General features: G+C 41.0%; 1 long non-coding RNA gene across 11 annotated transcripts in view; it reads left to right on the plus strand.

Annotated features, from left to right (window-relative positions):
• The window catches only part of LOC114872557, a 76407-nt gene that overhangs the window by 39425 nt on the left and 13471 nt on the right, over positions 1-23511 (plus strand). For 4 of the 11 annotated variants that reach the window (XR_006830072.1, XR_006830070.1, XR_006830076.1 and 1 more), the window contains exons 3-6: positions 3161-5825; positions 5919-9601; positions 16099-16348; positions 16684-16860. This is a non-coding gene — a long non-coding RNA (uncharacterized LOC114872557). The remainder of the gene's footprint in view (positions 1-3160; positions 5826-5918; positions 9602-16098; positions 16349-16683; positions 16861-23511) is intronic. The other 7 variants (XR_006830075.1, XR_006830073.1, XR_006830078.1 and 4 more) reach the window with 7 other exon arrangements.

Raw genomic sequence — 23511 nt, forward strand, 5'->3', positions numbered from 1 at the left:
AGCCAAAACGACCCGAACATAATGAAATAACCATAAACATGCTTGCACCATTATCGAAGTATCTTCTTCGGTGGCCACCGGCTTCATCCGGTCCACCTTACTTCTGCACGGTTTTAATGCGAATTCTAAACAAATTCCTTGCCATTTCTGGCAACGGTATCCTGGACACGACATTCCAGTCGTTAAAATTCGTAGATCACCGCGGTTTATCGTTTTCGACGGTAGGCTGGAAAGCATTATCAATACTCTGGCTAAACGCGTGGGAAACACCAGGTGGTGAAAGAATTACCCTTTTTGATAAATTGATTTTTTAATAATTGAATTAAGAATATTGTAATCGAAATATTCTTTATCATAATTTTCTGCAGAAGAATTTTATACAATTTGTTCCTCTTTCACTACCCTTTCAATTTCTACACGAAACAGCAAGTATTTAATGTCCACGAATGTTTGAATTAAAGGCCATTTGAAGGTATCTAAATGTGCAAGCATGGTTCAGTTGGATGCAATTAAGGTGGCGAAACTGAATGGCCGTAGAAATCGCCACACCGCCAGCAGACGAAGGCGGAACGACTCTTTCGCCTGGTGGCAACGAAGCGGTAGCTTATAATTGTTTATTCGGTCACGTTGAAATACGAGGGTAATTTCGGATGTCGTTAAAGGCCATTAAACGGAATAACCACGACGACCAGCCAGATATGCATTCTTCCATCTTCCCCGTGGTGCAACGCCGTAAATCCACGTTTATTGCCGTCGAATTCGAGACGCGAATTCTCTCGCTTCTACGCTCGAACGATCCTTCGAAATTCGCGCGAGCTTATTGCCTTGCGATGTCGGATTTTAATGGCCGGATACGCTTGGATCATGTGTAAACATAAAAGTAACTACTTGCAAGGATGTTATATTGTAACTTGCAAGGGGTGATCCTTTTTTTTGAGGTTTATTTTAAAAAAGACAGAGATAGAAAATTTATTATACAATCTTCAGATCGTATGAAAAATAAAATTCGCAAAATATTTTAAGAATAATCTGATTTACTTTCACTGGGAAGAAAATTCAATATACTTCGGTTTCTTTTCCACCCAAAACGTTATTTTAAATTTCATCTCGCAGCTCTTTCAAAGCCCATCAAAGCATCGAAAATCACGTTCGTCGTGATTCAAGCTTGATTTAACCACCCCGCCAGAAAGTTGTCGTATTTCTGCAACATAAATGCTAATGCCTCATGGGTGAGCCGGTGTAGACCGGTCTCGTGATGAATAGCAACACGCGTTCACGGTGTTAGTCGCGGCTTGTTCGCATATTTTTTAGACCCGGTGAAATTAATTGGAAATTAAGCGCGCCGTTGATTCGCTGTTTTCGGTGCCGGCCTGCCCGCCGATGTATATCTCTGATCTACGACAGCTCGTTTCTAGTTATTGGTCGTTCACGGAGATCCCCTTTCGTGTGGATCGGCCGTATATAAATCACCGGGACGTGGAAACACGAGCGAAAATCGCTTATTCGCGCGAAAGAACAGTCGAAAATTTTATTACACGCTGTTGCCTCGTTCCAGAGATTATAAATTCAATTAAATCTGAGAACGGCCAGGTTGCTACGTTGTTAATGGTTAATAGCGGTAATGGGGCATAAATTTCCACCGTGTTTTCAACGGATCAATCGTAGTCAACTATGAATTTTGCATAAAATTAATTAAACCCTTCGTCACTGAAGCGCACCTTTGAAATACTATGGAATATCAAAGTTATTTGATCGAAGACTTTAAATATTAAGTTCCTCTTAATTTTAAGCTTCGTGTATCTGCTTGTTCAATTAAAACCTGAGTACGCCTCCAACGATACGGCACATTGTAATCGGTCCGGCCAATAATTTCGGAAATCCTAATTAAAGTTAACGTCTTTAATTTCACGCGAGTGTTGTACTTTTAAAATTACACGCTGCTCCATCAAGGAAGTTCGATTGACGGTTGTTCGTAATAATTCGATCGATTCCTCAACACGAGCCTGTTATTAGCGAACTTTATGGATTGGCACGGATTGTAATTAGGTCTTTATCGATGATTATGGCGCACAGATTTTTATGGTTTTCATTGGTCGGATGATTGGGCATAGATTGGTAGGTGAACACCGTTCGGGTATAGGTGTTAAATGGTTTCGGTGGTTTATCAAATCGAGATTCGTTTTGATAATTGCTAGCCAGAGAATGAAATATCGTAAAATAGTAATAAATTAGACGTGGCGATTTGTGGAGCAATCAAAATTTTGCAATTAGTATTTCTAAATTTAGAATGTTTCAAAAGGTTTTGATTTCCTTTAATTATTTTAGCAGCTAAGTAAACCAAACCATTTCTTCCTGGAAATATTATAACAAAAGTAAGAGCTGTGTTAATAATAAGGCGAAATTATATACTCTTCGGTGCTGTTATTTAACACCAGCTGAAGGTGAATGGTGGAAAAAAGTTGGCATTAATTGTAAGGGATCCCCGGAACAAGCGCATCGTTCTCATTTATCGTAAACCGCAAATTGATTCCGTATGGTGATATTTCATACCGTGTCGCGTTCTTCATCTGTCATTCTCGCCGTTCTCTTCCCGACATGAATCACGGTTGGTCTGAAAGAGAATCATTTCACCGACAACTTATGACTGCTGCAGACTGCTGCTACTAATGAATGAACGGAAGCTGTACGCGCGGACCGACTATCAAGACGGTCAAGATGGTAAGATAAGATTCATCGTAAGAGAAAAACAGATGTAAATAAAGCTGCTTGATCATCTGATGCTTTAACGTGCGTCTTAAGGTTTCACCGTGTTGGATGATTTATTTTTTTCGCCTCCAATTTAGATCAAGATACCACCGGTCAAATTTTGTAATGACTCGGATATTCATTTCGAGAAACAATTATTAATACTAGAACGCATCAAGCTTGTCAAGATGATAGATTTTGATTCTTTTGTCCAAAAATATCATTTTCGTCCAGAAAGGTACACTAATTTATTTTCAAAGTTTTAATAATTTATTTTTATTTAAAGGTAGATAACATCGAATTTTGGTTGTTCTTCTGAAACTTTCAATTTCAAATATTTTCTTAACACCTAATACCTGTTGATCCTAGTGTAATTATCCTAATTAATCAATTAATGTCTTGAAATTGTTCCCAGGATAAATGCATCGAGGCCGAGCAGCCTGGTCTAAAAGAAAGTAAGAGGGGATGGGGTGCAGGTTTCTTGCTGAAAATCCGAGGATGTCAACGCCAGTTGACGTGGTTGAATACATAAATCGCGTTCTTGCCCGGTTTCACTTGGAGATAACAGGTAAGGGAACAGGTTCTGGTAGGTGAGCGTACACGCTGCCGGGCGTTACATAGCGAAGACAGAGATGATCGTTTGATAACGCACAGCCTGGTCTTACGTCTCGAAGAACGATTGTAGTAGCCTCAGTTGATGTCCGTAATTTCCGGCAGACGTTGGTGCATCGTTACGAACAAAAAGAAACAAGGGGAACTTGTATCTGTTCGAAAACAGTCGAACGAATGCTGCAGGACAAATTAATTCATAAGGAGTACAAGTTCAATTGAAAACTTCCGATCTTGCTAACAGAACAAGTTATTTCTAATGAACACTTGGAATGAATAATTACACTGTCGGCATTAGATTTCAATACTCGTCTTGGAATTTCAATTTTTATTTTATTTCAAATTTTATTGTAATTAGAAAAATTAAACCTGAAAAGGGATAGAATTCAATTTAATTTCTAATTAGAGCCCATCAAAAATCAGCGTATTATCAAAACCCTATAAATTGCCTGGAGGACTCCCAACAAGGTAACACGATCTCATCAATAAAAATTAATTAGGAATCGAATAAATGAAAAACAAGGGCGTTACATCGATATCGAAGGAATATCAGCACGGTGGTCAAAGAATCAAGTCGATGCAATCCTGTTGGTTCCTAAACCACTCGCCGGATACTCGTTCCCGTCAGGACGTGGCCCATTTTTCAAAATCGTAATTGCATTTTTTTATTCCGCTCGCGGCCTCCCAGTCCCCTGGTGGTTGCTCGTCCTGTTCTTTCTGGCGATGCGTGGCTGCTGTTGCTGCCACTTCTGCGGACCTCGATGGCCCGGGAGGCAGGCATCCATATTCATGCGGAATAAGGTGCAATTAAACTCTGCGAGGTGTCAGCTACGAGGAGGGCATTAATCACCCAACAAAGCCACATTTGACGCACTAACCGCCGCGGATACCATTACACACGAACCACATAATAAGCTTGCATTACGACGGAATGATAATTTCACCGGCAGGATTGTAACAAGCTGCTTCGTCGCTTGATTCACTTCCTTCTCTTCCCTTTGTGCTCGTTCGCCTCCTCTTTTTTGGCAGGATTTCAGAGAGATACGTTTGCAAGTATGTAGCAAGAAATTCTTGACAACAGTTGGGTAAGAAGTTTCGTGGTGAGAGTCGAAGAACAAAGGGGAAAGTGGGTGAAGAAAATGAAACGGAGGGTGAGACTTAATTGAGACCGATAAAGTTGTCACTTTAATTAGAGTTCAGAATTTACAGTAATTTTGAATCGAATATATAGACAGAATAAAAATTGGGATCATCCGACTTTCCATTCTGTTTAAAATAAGCACCGATTAATCAATTAGAAGCATCAATAACCCGCAATCTTTTTTACAGCCACATTTATCTTAAATCCTCTGGAATTATGTCTACAAGGAGAGGAAAGTAATCGCTTGAAATTACGAAGACACCAACGGTCCTGTTCGTCCCAGTTTTTTTCACGCGTTCCATGAAAATTTCATAAGGTAATTCAGCTTCGGAATGGCTCGGATCGAAGGTAAAGCAGGAGTACGCACGGTGAATTTTTTTTTATTTTTTCAACAAGCCAACGGTAACACGCGTACAACGTAAAAATACTCGAAAACGCCTTGAACAAATTATACCGCAGGTGGGCCAACCTTGGCTGGGAGGAAAGTAATGTCTACATTTACACGCGAGCATGCAAATTGCCGGTGAATTTATTACTTATAAATGTGAGATTATTCCCCGGTGATTCATCTTTATTATAAGGCGTCCGCGCACCGGGATAGCGGCTTAATTCGTTTTGCGGTGTTATTTTTCGCGTGAGATTGATAATCGGTTCACGGATCCAGAAGCGTGTCGATCGGGCTCGATGGTTTACCGAAACGAAAATCGGCGACGATTTACATCGAGAACCGGCGAACGATTAACCATCGGCGAAACGAGCGGCCGCCTAATCCGGAGCCTTCAAATCAGCCGATGATTTAGAGGAGAGTCGCAATTAATCTCGGCGTTATCGTTCGCTGAGATCGAAATTGCTCCTGCAGTCTCGAATGATCAATTCGGGTGGACCTCGACGTTGCTGCTGTTCCTTCGTTCGAATGATGTGATCATTTTTCGGAACAAAGACATCTTTCATTTTCGCCTTTGCATTAGTCATTTATTCTGAGTTTTTTAGGCAGACAAAATTTTATTTACACCGCCAACAGACAACATAATATAAAACCAACCTTGAAAGACAACTTGAAATCTGCTACAATATTTGTGAAACATAAAAATATACAACAAACTGTAAATCTACCTTACCTAAATAATAGGAAAAAAAATAAATTTTATTTAAAAAGTTCTTTAGAATCTTCAACGATGCCGCGTGAAGACGATTTCGAAAGGTGGTTCACTCGTTTGCGCCCCTTCTCACCCCGTCTATCCTCTAATCTGAAGAAGGCGAAGGAAGAAAGTGCAAATCACGATCCGTCTGGCATCGGTGAAGCTAGTGAAACGCGTGAAAGCGGTACAGGGTAATGTTCGTTTCAAAGTCCTGTAGGTGTGATCCACCATAATGGCGTGTCAACGACGCGAAACGTTACGAATCAATTTGTACGGTTTCAAAGACGTGAAACGCCGAAATGACGTTCCGCGTGGTCTTCGATCGAGCTGGGAGGAGTGACTGTTGAAGAAATTCATCTTGCTCATCGAAGGGGATCGTCGCACCGTTCAAAGAACCATCTCCTCTCCGTGCATGGAGAAATATTGAACGTCACGATCTGGTCGTTTGGTGATTCCGAAGCTTTTGCTACTTTCGGCAAGTAATGGACGAAATTAGCATGAACAAGGAGGTGAGTGGTTCTGTCTTTCAAGGTCGTACGATGGTAAGGGAGATTAGGGCTGGGTGCCTGTAGGGGTAGATTTACTAATTTTTAACCCTTTGAGGGACGGGATATTTCTAAGCTTGCACAGAGTATTGTTAATTTAAAATAAAATACATGATCTCCCCTGAAATGAATCGAAAATTTTGAAAGAATGAATTTATAATTTAAGATTTTACAATTTTTCCAGCATTCGCAGAGCAAACATCGACTGCATATAGTTTTAAAGAAAGTGTTACGTAAATTTTCTTCAACAGTGCCTGGCAGCAATCGTTCGAAGAAGGAACTGGTGGAATGGGTACGAGGAAGGAAGCAAGCATCTCCTCGCTCGTAAACAACGAATCCTTTTCAGAAGGGATAAGACCGAGCCCACGCCAAGTGGCGCATCTGCCGGCTCGTTATCTAATGGCGGCTCATGCCGGCAGATAATTGAGCTCTCTGCCACCTGAGGCGAGGCTCGAATAGATGCGGCCTTATTAGGAGCGATGCTGCGTTGTCCGCGGTAGCCAAGCCTCGAATCGTTGTTATGTATCGATTCTTGATTAAAACCCACCCTCGGGCTGCCACCTCATTACGCCTTCGAAACGAACAACCTTTCAACCTCCCTTCGAACCTTCCCTAATACGACGTTAGGTGTGAAATGCAAAATCTTAAAGAACTTTTGAAAAAAAAATATTTCCAAGCTGATATTATTTGTGTAATTCGAAATAGCTGTAACCAAAGGACGGTGAATTTATCGATCCCTGGATCTTATCGATGACCGCTTGTTAAGCAAACTTCCAACGTGACTGATGCAATTGGATAAGCAAATTGTTCCCAGGTCAGCGTGTAACCTTATCTACGATACAATTACGATATCAGTGTGCCTGTTCACCGTGACTGCATCCAATGATAGAAACTATCCCATGTCTCTTGAGTTACGGGGTTGTAATTCTACTTCGGAGGAGGCTGAACGCATAGAAAGCGACAGCTGCAATAAATATACGCGTCTCCATTGAATTGCATCGAGAAGGAAACGTTGGCTCACGGCCAGTCTTGCACCTTCGTACTAACAGATTTAACCCTTATGAAATCCAAAACGTATATTTCAGCAGTAAATTACAGTGTCCTCTCAGACGACAAGGTGGCGTAGCAAAAGGTATACCCTGTTAGGATCCACAGCGAACGTAGTTTAATAGATAAAGTTTGAGATGGAACATGGAAAAATGGTTATTTAGAGATGTTTAAAATAGATGAAGCTTGGAACGATTTATAACGAAAATTTGCAATCTTTTTATCGTTATAAATTTAATCCTCAAAGGTGACTTTCGTCAGATTCAGAGGTAACTCTGTTCACTTTTATGGAAACCGTGTATAGAGTCCCTAAGGCTGTTGAATAAGTCAACGAATGGAAATGGCAGGGACACTTTACGGTTGTAAATAATGCAAAACGAAGAACAGGCGAAAAATTGACGGTCTCAGTGTCGTATTCGCCGATTTTTCATAGAGTATCCCATTTTCAAGCAAAACGACGCCTATAAGAGGTTATCGGAGCGTATGGTTTCTCCACCCTCGGGGAAATCGAGCGAGATCGTGTCAATAAATCGGATGGCGTGCGCGATTGCAGCCAGAGAAAAGAAATGGAGAGGAGAAATCGAAGAACGCGATGGCATCCTGAGAGATCGGCAATGGTGGCCGGGGGACACGATTGTAACGATCGAGAGCAACTGGTCACGCATTTCGAAGATTTAGCTTCGCCTTTCAAGAAGCGTTTTACACCTTTTTTAATCCAGTTACTGGTCGATAGACCATTTTATTTCAGACCTGGAGAAAATTTATGGAGAGTTCAGTAGTAGAAGTCAATAATTTCGCAGGCAAATCATCTTAATTCGTGCAATTTGCATATTTTACTCTAGCTCCAGGTCTTCTCCATAATTCAGTTGACACGGGTCAAAAATTAAAGACCAGAGGTACCATTTCTGTCTCGCTTCCTCGTAAATACGAATCGGTATCTATAAGAGCAAAAACGGAGAGGACACGCTATCTCGATAACGATGTCGTCCGATTTCTTGGCTTCCTCGTACATCGAGCCATTAGAACGACGCAGCGCGGTTGCAGGTGAATTTTGGCCGCGGTAATAATCTAATAAATTGGCGAGAAAGACGTATGCTCGGCTGCTGTGCGGCCGAATCGAATGCCGTTCGGTTAGCGGGCCGCATTCCCGATTCGATGTTTACGAGGCTGACCGGCCGAAATTTATGAAAATTATTCGCGGCTACCCCGATTTCGCGTATTCATGCAGCGATGCCCACTCCACGGCCACACGACATCCGGCCGGACCAACGTTCCCATTGTTCTCCCCGCGACATGTCGAAATTTCCATACGCGACGGGGTTATCCAATAAACTCGGACAGAGGCATTCCGGCTCGGCTTACCCGGAAGTTGCTTATTCCCGACGATCCTTTTGTTCCAGGATAAGATCCTTTGTACACGATCCTGCTGGACCGTGTCTGTTGGCTCAGATATGCGCCCCTTACGAGTAGAATTTTGGAAATGGTCTCGAATAAAAATTTTTGAGTGAGTGGAGATTTGATATTTTTAATACTGGAACTATCAAGTTTCTTATTTTACATTTTACATTTGCAATGAAAGATTCATTGTTCCTGAATAATTGCCAGCAGGTAACATCCGATCAAAAGTGTTGCGCCGTGCGGTTTCGTTCACTTTCTTCCTGTTTACAGATGCAAGCGTTAACCGTTCCCATTCGAAGAGGAGAAATAAAAGGAAATTCGACTGGTGCAAGTGTGTTTCCATCGAGATAAATGCGAGCATTGCGGTGACTATCGTCTCCCTTCACTGGCCATGTTCTTCATATCCCACGGGTCTCGGTGCTATCTGCGTTTCTTCATCCGTGACCGGAAATATGCTTCTTGCTATATAAAAAAGAAGGTGTGGAAAGTTGTGTGTTAACCACAGACTCATTTGGCTTATTGTAGACCATCGAATGTTCGTATGATTTCAGCTGCTTTAATATCCGTCCCCTTGGCCACGATTATCCAGACAAAAACATTTTCGTATCAATGTTTCAATGGCAAAAAATTTAATGTCATATTCGTATTGTTTTATTTCTTCAGACTGACGATGCAGGGAGAAACGAAATGTATAGTGTTCTTATTTGAAGACACAGGATGGTACATCGATTAAAATCAAACATTTAAATTTTATTTCATGATATAAATGAACTTTTTCAGGATATCATGATCCTTGGTGGAAGGTGATTACAGCCATCCTCCTCTCATGGATTTACCACTGCCTTAAGGTGCCATTCTTGAGACCTGGGTGCTCGTCTTCCTGGCACAGACTCTTGGTAGCAGGTGGTTCCTCTTGCAAGATGACTGGATAACCAAGCATCCGGTTAAACGGCGGCACTGGAAGCGCGTAACTTAAGGTACGCCATTAACGTTATCTCGTTCGTGAATAAAAATGGCTTGCGATGGAGGAGTGTGAATCGCGAACCGACTGAAAAACACGGAAAGAAAGGAACCTCTGGTGTTTCTTAGCTGACGCTCGAAGAAATCGAGTCTCTTCTCTGTTCTCTCTTCGATGCTTTCCAAGAACGTTGACAGCCGGATTCTGAAAGTGCTCGTTTGGCGCTGAATTATCTCTGAACTTAAGTCCCTGTCTGTTCGAGTTTCTGGAGTTTCGATTGAACGTGTGAGTCTTCCAGACGCTCGAGCACGCTCTTGAGACGAACCGAGAGATTGAACCAAGTGTGGCGAAGTAATTGACAGTCAGACGTCGAAATTATCCAAGTTGGATCCGAACAAAGCAGCTTATTCTTGGCAAGGAATAATTTCCCATTTTCACAGTTCCCTGATCTCCCATCTCTCAATTTCACAATTTTAATTTCCCATGCCGGTTTCCGGATTTCTCATTGCTCCAATTTCTCGATTTTTCAATTCGCCAATCTCAATTTTCCATTTCCCCTAATTTAACAGTTGCCCAATTTCTCATTCCCCCATTTGCCAGCTGTCAAATTTTCCATTTTTCCAATTTGCGAGTTGACAAATTTCCCAATTTATCAATTTTTCTAATTTCCCAATTTCTTGGAAATAATTCCCATTTGATCTAATACCATTCCCCAGCGTATTATCTTTCTTACTCTTTTTTCCAATTCCATGTCGACGTTCAATTGTTCGTTACATCAAAGAGTAGGTCGGCGATTCCTCTTCGAACGTCAATTAAAGAGCAATTCAGAAGATACGCGCGCTTCACTTTCCTTCCCTTCTTGCTCGCGAGTACAGCAATAAATTTGTCTTTTTTACGGTGCCCTCAGTTAACCGTGTTTCACGAAACGCTGACCAAGCGGTTCAAATTTTATTCCCTTTCATTACTTATTCTTTGACGAGCAAGGTTCCACTGGCGCAACGCGCAATCTTCCCCTGTTGACACTAATTGAACGGACCGGAATAATGCAACGATCTATCGTGGTACCGCTGGGATTTTCCCGCGGGAATCAATCAGGAACGTTTCCCTCGATGGAGAATCGTCCACGTCGATGTCATTGCTTAATGGACGATGCTCGCTGAATGAAGGAAACACGACTAATTTGTGGCTCGACATGATCGAGCGATCCAATTTTCGATATCTGTTGTTAGTCCAAAATGGTATCCACGAATATGGTGCAATTTGTGTTGCTTCCCTTTCAGGTATTTCATATCAACAATTGCTTGTCATTTCTTGATATTATACCTTCAATTACGACAGGATATTAATTAACTCTTTGACTGTGAAATGAGTACATTTACTCTGTTGTACATCCATTAATCTTTCATTGCTTAATTGCAATATTTCTCTGAAATATTCAAAAATATTTCATTCATTCTCTATCAAACTTTGAATATTTCAAATTTTTATGCTAATCAAAGTGAACATCAGTCTCCCAAACCGTTCATTAATCAAACTGCGAATCGACTAGCGAATCAGATGCACCAATCGACATTTCCTCGAGGACATTAATTGACCGCGTCAGGATAATCCCGAGGTCCTCGAATACTTTCCCGCGGGAGCTAATCAAAGGTAGGCCGGACAAAAACACGGATTTATGGGCAGTAGGCGGTACAAGGATCACGAGGGGCCAAGAAAGCAGGAACGTGGAAGAAGGGGACGTTGGGTGGATAGATAAGAGGGTGGAACGAAGCGAGGAAAGGAGAAAAGAGAAGGTAAAGACGAAGAGAAAGGTCTGCTGTTCTCGAGGGACCGTCGTCGAGGCAGCAGTAATTACTTCGCGGCTGCACCGAGGACGATTTTTTTGTTTGCACCGTGCTAAGTGTGTTCCTTAATTGAATTTAAGGTTATTTAATATGCTTTTAGCCTGCTATCTGGGTCCTCCCCCTTACATACTTCTGGAAACACGAGGCCCGATCGATCGGGCCGGGTACGCTTCGTTTCCCTTCTATCCAAACTTCCACGCGTTTTCTCTCCTCGTCGGCGGTCCGTCTCGGCAAGACGTCACCCATAAACCTGCTCGGTCCTGAATTATGTCCGGGGCTTATCGAAAATACGGGGCTTAATTTCTGCCCGCCGTCGTTTCGATTACAAAGCGAGAGACTCGCTCGCCGAGGGAGAGATTTAATTGATGCGAACGGACGACCGATTGTCTCGAACGCGCTCTTTCCGCCGAACCACGAGCTGCTGTAAATCCTCCGGAAATTAACGATTCCATTCCTGGATACCAGTTTCATTCGGACCGATCAAATTTGCCGATTCGCAGTTGGAATTTCAGAGAGAGATCGAAGGCTGCGAAAGAGATTTTTCGAATTTCATTGACGAGAGATTTATGAACTGGGAGTACAAATTGATGGAATTCTTTCATTTCATTCAAAATTTTATACAATGTTTGAAATAATAAACGCGGCGAATTATAATAAGTAACAGTATCGATTTAAACGGTTGCCAAAAAATCTTTAATCTGCCATAGGGACATTCACGCCCGGCGTATAATCGATTTCACGAGGCAGCATTTTTCACGAAGCTACCCGCGAAATTAATCGGCTGCTGAAAAACTAATTTGAATATCAAACGACCAGGCTACCGGGTGTAAATTACTGTCCCCGGCCGTGACAGAGATTCAAACGACATGCGCCAAAGTATTCCGCGAATACGCGTCTTAAATCAGAATAAGGATACCTTGCTTCGTGTACACAAGGGGACAAGCAATGGCGATTGCGATCCCTTCTCGATTTATGGGGTGGTGGTAAACAGCCGGTGTAATTTACCCAGCCTCCCAGTGTTTGTAAATAACGTTCTGGTTAGGAACTAATTACCACCGGCCAACCAAAATATCAATTCTCCCTCGATTATTTCGGTCATTATATTTCACTGGTTTAATTAAAAAATAATAGTATTTAAATTGTCAGCGACGAAGGCGATAATCAACTTCAAAATGGAAAGTAATTTCCGTTGATTTCGAAAATAAAATCGATAGTCGAAATTCTAAAGAAGAGCGATGGTAACAATTATTGCTTTTCGGTTGTACAAAGGCATATACCGTTAAATTAACGATCATGGTTACCTCGCGTACGGTTTTGTGACAGACTGATTGACACCACGTCGGCTTACGTAAAAGCCTGCGGCGAAATCTCTCCGAAATAATAAGCAGGGTCGATTTGAAATCGAGTTCACTGCCTCTCTACTTCTTTCGTGCACCTTCGATCAATTGTATTCACGTGGGCGAAAATGAGAATCGGGATTATTAATTGGATTATTTAACTAATTTCCCTCTATTTTATTTTATTTATGTAAAACACTAAATCCTCGAATATTCGTATCAATCTGACAAATTGAATTATTGTAATTGACAAATTAAGGCTCCGTGACCAAAGAATGATACATCGAATGCCAAGTTATATGAAAGTATAATACCAAGATTTATATTGTTACGTGAAAGCAAACGTGATCGAAATTATAATCCACCGAAAGATCCAGGTAAGGAGCTGAAAATTTCGACACGGTCCACGTGAACTGACCCGGAGATATCATATTTCTCGTTGAATCTAATTTATTCCGGCAGGGAACAGTCGAAGATTTCTAGATTTCGTTCTACCTGCGAGACTCTTAAACTGCCAAGTCGGAAGATTTCTGGGGAGGAGAAGTTATTACGACACAGCGGGGTGCCCGACTATTTCGTGTTACTACTTCGAATAACAATTACACGCCGAGCAATTATATTTTCCCCGTTGATGTCGGTTCTACGAAAGAATGGCAGCTATCATTTGCCTGTCAGAAACAACACGAATAATTATTGCTCCCCGACGTGGCTTTAATTAAACGACCAATCGAAACAAGACGAACATCTGCGTCAGTGTTGTATAAATAATTAATACAGGAACTCGTTTTCATTAAGTTGTTCCATGATTAATGAATGGTATGAAACTAAGGTTCCCCTAAAATATTAACAAACTCCTCATCTTTAGGGAATTACAAGAAAAATTCTTGGAGATTTCATGAATCGTTGATCGAGGAAGCCAATAAACTTCAAAGACACGCATAAACAAAGAAAATACAAGGAAGAAGCATCGAAAAAAAGTGTCACAAGAGCGGCGTTTCGTTCGCATAGAACAATAAATCGCGTCCTCTTGAGAAACGCAGGTGGTGGTCAAGGAAGAGGGCTCGTCGCCGCGTCAACTTTCGGCAATTAATCATCGATGGAAGATGACTATCACGGCTGAATTATTTACGTGTAAACTAGCCGTGTGGCTTGTACCTCTATTGTATAAGCACTCAACCCTTCCATTGTGGCCGATGAGAAATCGGCCGGTTTTCATATCCGTGGGTTTTGTTTTACCGCTTCCATCGGACGCGTGCGGATCTACCGTTTCTTTTCCTTTTCTCCTCGGCAACGGAGAGAAGATATCGTCGTAATGGCGAGGCCAGGAAACGTTGCACCGGTGTTTGTCGCTGAATACTAAACGCCCGTAGAGACTCTTTGCAGTCGACGCAGTAAATCGCATCGAATGAATGGGAGGCGAACGTGTAACGTGATATTTACATTGTAAATAGTTTTACAGTGGTACTTCCTTCGCACTGCAACGTGACACAGGCGTTTTTCAAACGTCAACCGCGACGTGAAATAGCCTCGATTTTTAATATCAACATCGTACCGAACGAAGGAGGGAGTAAATCGAACCCGGCGAGGTATTTGTCATAGTTTATTCCGGGAATCGAATGGCTATTGTAAATTCTAGAGGAACCATCGTTGTTAAATTGCATCACTTTCATAGCTGTCAAAATATTAACATTAATTAAAAGCAATTATTTCTTTCTCCTTATGGTGGTACCAAACGTGTAATTTCAATTCGAAAATTACGGTTCTCGTGTCAAATAATTTGAAGACCCTGATTGTTATCTACGAAAGAAGGGTGCTACGGCAGAGGGTTAAAATGGATGATGCTGTGGCTTCCTTGTGACACTGGTCATTTACGAATGGAACCTCTGAACATCGTGATGTTAGACAACCAATTATCACAGACACCGTCCACCAAACGGAGATAAAGATCGAAAAAAGGTCATAAATGTCCTTTTTCAAACACCTAACATCTATGAACACCGATACAAAATCTTCGTTGTAAATTATATTTCCATGGTGTTTGAACTTGGAACAATTTTCATACTAATGAACTCCACAAATTTATATCTAATTGGTGTTATAATTCCATACAATGTGTTCTCTCTTTTATGGGTTTTTGATTCCCCTGGAATATGAAATTTAGTTGTTTTTATTCCTGACAGAATTCATTATGTTAAACACCTTGAGAGAAATGAAGTGAAAGCTTAGCAAAGTGACAAAAAGCTCTAATCATCTCGCAGAATTAACTAACTAGTCCTAAGGTGTCCGAGATGAGTGATGCAGGGAAGCAAAGAATGTCGTAGGACAACGATGTCCCTTAAGAATCATCACGGTGAAACACCTGCCTTGTACAAACAATTTTTCATCATAACCATTCCTCGCGTGTATCGTCGTTCTTGGTCATTCGTCTCGTCGTTCGACTCACGACACCCATCCATCTACTTGTTATGGGGCTTTCCTGGGTCCCTTTTATCCCTTATGGCATCGGTTCTATCATGAATCTGTCGGCCATCAATTTACCTTTTTATTTAAATCAAAACCTACGTTAACAAAAATATGAATCTATGTTTCAAACAGCGTGGAGTATATTGTTTAAACGATTTTTGTGCGGAACCCATCGAATCCTCGCATAATCCTCTTCCGGCATTCTTGCTCAGGCGTGCCGGAGGAGCAGAAGTAACATGTTTTCGCTTCTCTTTCTATGAAACACCACGGGATGTCATTGTGCGATGACGTCTGTGTACAAAATACAGTATTGACACGTTCAGAGATGATCATTAGGGTTCATTGTTGACAGTTCGCACGTCGAATCGTCACTAAGGCTTCGTCTCGATGTCCTGTCACGTTCTAAGGAGATCAGTTTCGAAGGATTTTGAGAAACAGGCATACGGCGTGCTTCCTGTCTCGTTATCGACCGTTTGCCAAGTGAATAACTCCTCGGTTCGGTCACGTTTTGTACATAAATCCAACCTTTTTCCTTCTTTCCTATCGCAGCTTTGCGCAGTCCTGGGATAAGATGAGCTGAACTAATTCAGACATCAATCTTCGGGCAAAATGTATTCTTCTATTCCGAATAAGATTTTCCTCGATTTTTCTCAGTTGTCGCCTCCTTGTTCTCTTCTTCAAGAACAAGCGACAATGTTTTTCATTATTTTTAAAAAAGATCCATCCTACAGAATATTTATATAGGAATTTTTCAATAAATATTCAGAATGATGTACCAATGGTACAGATAGCACAGGTGCAACCATAAATTCCAAAAATTGCAGCCCACTTGGTAGCAATATGTATCCCCATCGATTTACCTGTTGCAACAGGTAGATTCCACTTACCTGTTCGTTCCAGAAGCTTGTAATTAGTCTGGAAACATTTCGAAGGAGAAACATTCGGATCTTCCGTGGAGTTTTAATAATTGGAGAAGGTGGAACGCGCTTCGTCCACGTGGACGAGGAGCTACGTGAGCGTGGCCAGACGACATACCTGGGAAGTACTTAAATCTGAAGAAGCCCAAGGAAAGACGAAGTGGAAAGGAAGCGAGAGGACTCGGAGAAGACCGCGCAATTACAGGTACAGCCCTTTTAATGGACTAACCGGGAAATATTCCGACCGTTTTCGCCGTGCCACGCGTACCTACCTTCTGTTCGGACAAGACAATTAAAATTAATTGTCCTTCTTGTCACCGTACGCCGATCACCTGAAAATACTCCTTCTACTCTTGTTCTCCAGCTGTTCCGTTCGTGCACTTTTTTACCGACTCCCTGCGATCACGTTCGTGTCACTCAACTGAAGGAATGTTTTTTTTCTCTTTAAATTTGCATCTTCCGAGACTTTCTATGTTGCGTGTATTTTCCATTAAAAATATATAACGGCAAGATTAACGTCTTAATTCGTGTTCGTTTCAGATTACAGGAAAGAAATGTGACAAGTGTTCGATTAAATACACGAAACTGCTTCTGCCGAGCAAGTGTTATCAATTCAATTTCCGCGCCAAGGATCGGTGTCTTAATTACGAGCCACTTAATTAAAAGAAATTTCCTGATCACCTGTTGATGACCGGCTCCTTCCGTAATCTGACTAAGGTATGAATTTTAAATCTAAATTAATTGAAAAGTATAAAAATTTATTAGAGATACTTTCGAATGTCAATCACTATTCCTAAGTGGTGTTAAAACTTGAGAAGTCCAAATAGCCAAGTGTTTTCTTCGCTGAAATCATGTTCTAACGTTCGGTGAAAGAATCGAACAAGCTCGTGGAACGCTTCTAGCAACAGGTTTGCGCAATTAAACGATTAATGATCGGAGATCGTCGATCGAGGGAGATCATGGGAATCAGAGCACTGGCCCGGCTCCAGGCGTTAAATGCATCTGCATCGTAAGCGTCTGTCTCGTAAATTTCCTCGACGATACTCCTGGAAGTTCAATAATGAGCCATCAGGTACTTTTATAAACTGTATATCACGAATTGAGCGTTCGATTACCCTCTGTCGCAATTGTATCTCGTATTCCGGCAACGTCGAGTAAACTAGCGACTTTGATACCATCTTCGCGATAAGATCGGTGAAAGTTGCGAGTGAAATTTTTATTGGAAATTCTGGTTTACAATTCTGCATAATGGTAATCTCTGGCTATCAATATCAAAGTCAATTTTTTGCAAAATTTTCAATAAGGATTCTGATAATTTTACGTTTAAAAGGCAAGATGAAAATATTTTGTCAGAGACTTCAGAAACTTTCTCTTCTTTCGACAATGAATTATCAACTTCTTGTATACTTGTCACTTTAAAAGCAGACTATGTTGTACTTGATTAAGTCGAAACGTAGGATGAAGTGACAGGGGAAGAGACTCTCACGATTTCTCCACGAAATTTTTCGATTGATTTGACGGATAAGGGAGCAATCGAAGGAGGGAAGTTTGCGTCAGCGTAAATCACTGTCAACGTAAGTAGAAGGCGGCAATCGATGTACAGGTGAAACCCACGGCGCGTTCTATCCGCCAATAAAACGTACGGTAATTGGCCCTTAATAATCTTGTCATGACGAGGAATTGCAGGTTGATCTGCTCGTTCGCCACAGCGCTCTGTTATTATCCGCGACGATTTAATTACAAAATTAATGCGTCCTATTAACCGAGTAAGCTCCAGCAGATGCGTCCCTTCAGAACAAGGGGTGGAACGAGTGTTCTCACGGGTATCCTATTGATAAATCCTAATTATTCTCAATTTTCTTTAAACTATGTATAACAAATTGTCTACATTTGAAATCTGATGCCTGAAATTAAAAATTAAAAATTTATAAATTGAGATTTGAAATTAGGAACTCGAAGCTTCAATTTGACATCTGAATCCACGAAAGTTCTTCTAATTGTTTTAAACAATATATCTCTATAAAGATGTCTAACAATTTGTCAGCTTTCAAGCTTTCAAGTTACGATCAACACGCGATATCGAATCAAAGAGTACTCGATAACGATGTACGTGCACGTTTTCAACAGCTGTTGATACTCCAGCTGTGCCATCGATTTTAATTAAACGACCGATTTATCTTACCTCGGATTACAACGTGCCGATTACAAACCGAAGTATCGTCGCGTGCAAGCAGCGGGTTCTCTTCGACGATCGCCATGGGTGATATCCGTGAATTGATTTTAAATCGAACACGATAATTGTTCGTGCAGTGTTCAAAATGTAAGATCCTCTCATTCCCCGTATTTATTTTACTAAGGGTAAATTTTATCGTTTTTCCAAGCAACGTATCAGTGCAACCGACCATTCAATTACAAAACGGAAATGATACAAAACACGTAATACCCAGAAATTACTCATGGATATGTCTGTTTCGCGTGTTTTTAAGTTTGGCCACCGGCGGACGAAATCGCAGTTCCACGGACCACCCTGAAAACCGTATTAGGTTTAATACACCACGCAAAATCTCGCTGGTAATGACTGGATAGCTACGGTTATTACCAGTCCAATGCTACCACGCCGTTTCATCTGACCAATCGAGCAGACAGAATTACTCTCGATTGGCTGGATCTTTCTTGATACCGAAAACGTGTGGAACGCTTTAATATCCTTGCATCTCCATAACTCGAATCCTTTCCTCTTCGATGAACTCCTAATCTAAAGGCACGTAGAATCGTCTAACAATTCGGCGAGCTTCTACAATTTCAAACATTCCAAACAAATCCACGGATAGTTTCGACGATCGCAGTCCCTTTCCGACAAAGTTAAATTGAGTTTGGAACTAACGACGACGAACGAGATTATCCTGGAATGATTCAGAAAATTTCGTAGCCAGCAATTTCGCTAACTTTTACCATTTAACTAACATCGACTAATCTGCTAAAATATACATTTTCAGTGGTGCTCTTAATTCAACCATCATGTTCCATTACTTCGTCTGCCGGTTTCAAATGAAAAATTTCACCCTTTCTAACCCTTTACTTATGTATCAGACCGTAAATCCAACTTTACGTAAGCATCAATTTAAACTTACGTCATACTGTTTCGTAATGAAAGCGATTAAGATTGCCCAGGGTACGTTAAGGTTCTTTCACGGCAACTTGCGCATTGTTTCAGCCGGCATTGAGCATCGCGAGATTTTCCTTGCATGTCAACGAAGAGGGCAGGTGTTTCTTTCGCTTCCTTCACGGTCGTCGCGTGGCAGAAGCGGGGTCGAGGCGAGACCGAAGCGAACTTGAAGCATGACCGGCTCTGTCTCCCTTTTCTCATCCTCTTCCACAGTCAAAGATCAGAGGAAGATCCTCGATACCCTCTCCTTTCTTTCCGTTCTGTTCTGCGATACCGTGTCCTTCTTCCTTTCTCGACCATCCAACTCTACTCTTCCTTGTTCGATGTCCGTGGCGTTGTTTCTCCTTCAACCTGTGCTGTTTGCTTCGTTCTTCGTCGCGGCGAGTGCCCTTGTCCCTCTGGTTCTCCAGAAGAACGAGAACTGCCATTAGAAGCACCCCGTTCCATGTAATTTGACCACGGACAATGTGGACCACACGAAGCGCGATGCTTACCTACGTCGCACAGAGGTTCTCACAAATGGTAACAATGGTACCGATAAAATAATTAAATTTAATTCTTCGCCATGAACGGTGCATTTATTCCTCTAATTAAAAACGAAAATAAATTTGATCCACATTCTCAGAGGGTAACATAAAATATATTTATTCACGCGGTGCAGCAGCTGAGCAAATTTCTTTAATCGTTCGTTTTCGATCACGTACCATCGGCAATGGTTCGGTAAATCTTCGGTAAATCGCTGAAATTACGTCATGTTGGATTGCACAGCAAAGACAGGATGGATTCTTTTCACGTACCGTTTCGAAGCAGGTGCACGCTCATAAAACGTGTTTCGATCAAACGTTTCGCGACCGCTTCATGCCTTACATTATTACTGCATTACCGTTGATGCATTGCTCGTTGCACCGCGTGCATTATTACCGGGGTTGCGCCGTGGCTCGATACCTGAAAATCTCGATTCCTTGCCACGCTGAAATTACAGATCAGGCCGGGCCATCGAGTGTACACAGTCGCCACTGTGACATCATTGGTAATAATTGAGAGGCTTTTTATTACGGAAATCAAGTTCCGAGAAGCTGATTACAGCGTGCAGCTGAAATTTACTTGCCACTGATGTAACAGGAATTAATTTTTGTATTAATAATCAGAATGTTCACGGTTGTTTTATAACCAGGACGCTCAGGTACTACGAAAATTCTGCTTGAAATGAATATTCAAATGATCTACCGAGTGATTTTGAGAAAATTTAATAGGAACTTGTATGAGAATTTATGGTGCAATGTTTGAGGATCACTGAGGACAGATGCTGCTTCTCTATGCAGAGCAAAATCGCCGTTCTTCACTGTTCAGCGAGGCTTCGTCTTTGAAACTGGGTTCCTCGCACGCGCATATAATTATAAAACGATCATCATCGTTCTCCTCTTCGTCACCGGAAGAATTTTACCCTCCCTCTTCTTTCTTCCTCGAGAAGATTTCAAATCTGCCGATTCATTAAATTAGAACCGGAATTAAGTTCCATCGCTAATGAATCGTAATTTAGCAGCAATTAAGAGACATTAAATCATTTCATTTCTTCCGCAGCTATAAAATCTCTTTGATAAAAATATGGTCTCACTTTCAGGTACCAAAAAACCAGACTCTTCATCAATCATCCTTAAAATTTCCATAATAACAGAGTATCATTTATTATTCAATTCGATTAGGTGTTCGAGGAAGCTGCAAATTGTGCGCCTAAATATGGTCTGATGAAAATGATCTGGCCATTGAATTTATTTTATTCTCGTGGCAGGTGGTGAATTTATTTTTTTAAATAATCGAGCTGTTGCAAAAATAATATAATAAATTGTTAGAGAAAATGCAATTTCAGAATACCGAGAATAAGATTGAATTCATTTTTCAGTATGAGTTATTAAATGTCAATCTTTCGAGCATTGGACACGTGATAAGAAAGGAAGAATAATTTTTCATTGGACAGAAAGATCCTTTTGATTGATATTTCCTTTTCTTTTCTTCTTAAAATTAGTCTGTGAAACAGGTTCCTAATTTCATCAAGGCCGGACATAACGTCAAAATTTTCAAAGCAATCAGCATATGACATCTGGTATCGGATTCAATCGTGTCTTCATTAATGGAATCATTTTGCGCGCAGTATGGTCACCAAGTCATCAAATGCACCGTCCGTTCGCGGAGGTCCATGTTGGGATTAATGAAGGTACTGCCGAATCACTGGCCCAAGATAGAAGCTGTTGCACATGCGAGCAGACATGGTAGCCACTTTTGACTGACTTTCAATTAGCCAGCTTTGACCGTCACAGAGGTTCTCAATTCAAATCATTTTAATTGCGAGCAAAAGACTCGAGTATTTCTGATTAGGTAATTAAAGAATTCTTAGTAATATGGATGATGAATTTCTATGGAGATTCAAGCACCACCGAAATAGGAGTAAAAGGGCAAAATAGAGGAACCATAAGTGTCTTAAAAAAATTGAGAATCATCTGTAGGAACAGGTTCATTCGATTCATTAAACTGTCAGAAGGTGAGGGATAGCGAAGGTGGTACCCTAAAGAGTAATTCTTAATTGTTGCAATTACTTACTTGCAATGTACACATTCAAAAGTGTATATTCACTGATTTCCAATGATAATCGAGAAGACGTTGGAACATTGATTTAATTGCTTAAAGACAAGCATGTAATGTAATCAAGTGTCCTTTCTTAATTACTTAAATCTGATATCATTGTAATTGCAATTGAAAATCTTTCGCTGCCTGCGAAAGATTCTGCGAAACAATTCTCGACGTGGTTCTCGTGGAAAGGAACCGTGAATCGCGAGGACCTTGCACTCGCAGAATCACGTTCGTCCATGGTGGGGTCAGGACCTCGGTTTCCCACAGATTACGACGGGGCATGCTCAGCAGGGAATGCCATTACATTTGCGATCGTCGATCTTTATGATTCCATTCAGCCAAAAAGGTCGGGCCAATTTTAAAACCAGCCTACCCTCGCTGAAGGATACGAGTCGTGCCACGATCTTGGAACAAACAAACCGTATCGGTGAAAGTTCAATGTAATTCAATTCGATGTTCATTTGCATAAGTCTCGGGCAATACATAGAAGCAGCAACTACGAACAGTATTATACGTGTCATATATCAAACATTTATATCGGTATGTGGGGTAAAGGACCAAAATTCTGGGCACAATATTAATTTTAAAATGTGATATCCTTGGTTCCCAACATTTTTTGTTTGTTTTTTATGATAATTTGTCTCTTTTTGAATAATCATTACATAAAAATTATCATAAAAAAAAAAATTTTTTTTAGGAACCAAGGATTTGAACCGAGGACCTTTAGATTGCGAGTCATGGATCCGCTCCGTAGTTAAACACATGATTCGCAATCTAAAGGTCCTCGGCTCAAATCCTTGGTCCTCATTTTTTTTATTTTTTTTTTTATTTTTTTTTTTTATAATGATAATTTGTCTCTTTTTAAATAACTATTACAGCTGTGCTATAATCATTGCATTTATTAATAATTAATTACATACACTGCAATTTTTATAGAATTTAAGTTATTCAACACTTGGGTAGTTCTTTGGATAAGTAAATTAAGGCACATACAAATTTTACATTCCGCATGTCAGTAGTGTAATTAAATTTATAAGAAACTCTCATCACGGGCATTGAAGTCTCCAGCGAATTTCTTTCAAAATAATTCTTGGAACGATCAGAAATTTCAATGGCGAAGGATTAAGCTTCCCATTGATCCATTAGTCAGGTCGTTAAAGCGAACGCGATACGGGCGTTGAAGTCACCAATCATTGGCTCGACATTTATTTAACCCCGGCGAAATTCGTTCTCCATGGACAGATCTGAAGTGGAGGTCGCGCGTTATACGAGTCCACTGTTAATTGGGTTTGTGCTAGGCGAAAGAGCGAAAGTTAATCTGGGACGCGTTTACGATCGCAAAAAACTATCGACTGAAATTGGAGACTCAGCTATTAGTCCAGTGGCGTGTCTAGCGGCGATAGTCGAATGGATATTGGCGGTGTCCGATCAAAAGGCGAGGGAATATTTTTTACCTTGCGAGCCACTGAGCTCGTTGCTGGAATGAGTTTTCAGTATAGGATTCGTCTCGGTGATAATACCCTAACGGCTACTGGTTACTGCTCGACATATAGGAGACCGAACGGTAGGTCAAGGTA

This window comes from Osmia bicornis, chromosome 14 (genome assembly GCF_907164935.1).
Source record: "Osmia bicornis bicornis chromosome 14, iOsmBic2.1, whole genome shotgun sequence".
NCBI lineage: Eukaryota > Metazoa > Arthropoda > Insecta > Hymenoptera > Megachilidae > Osmia > Osmia bicornis.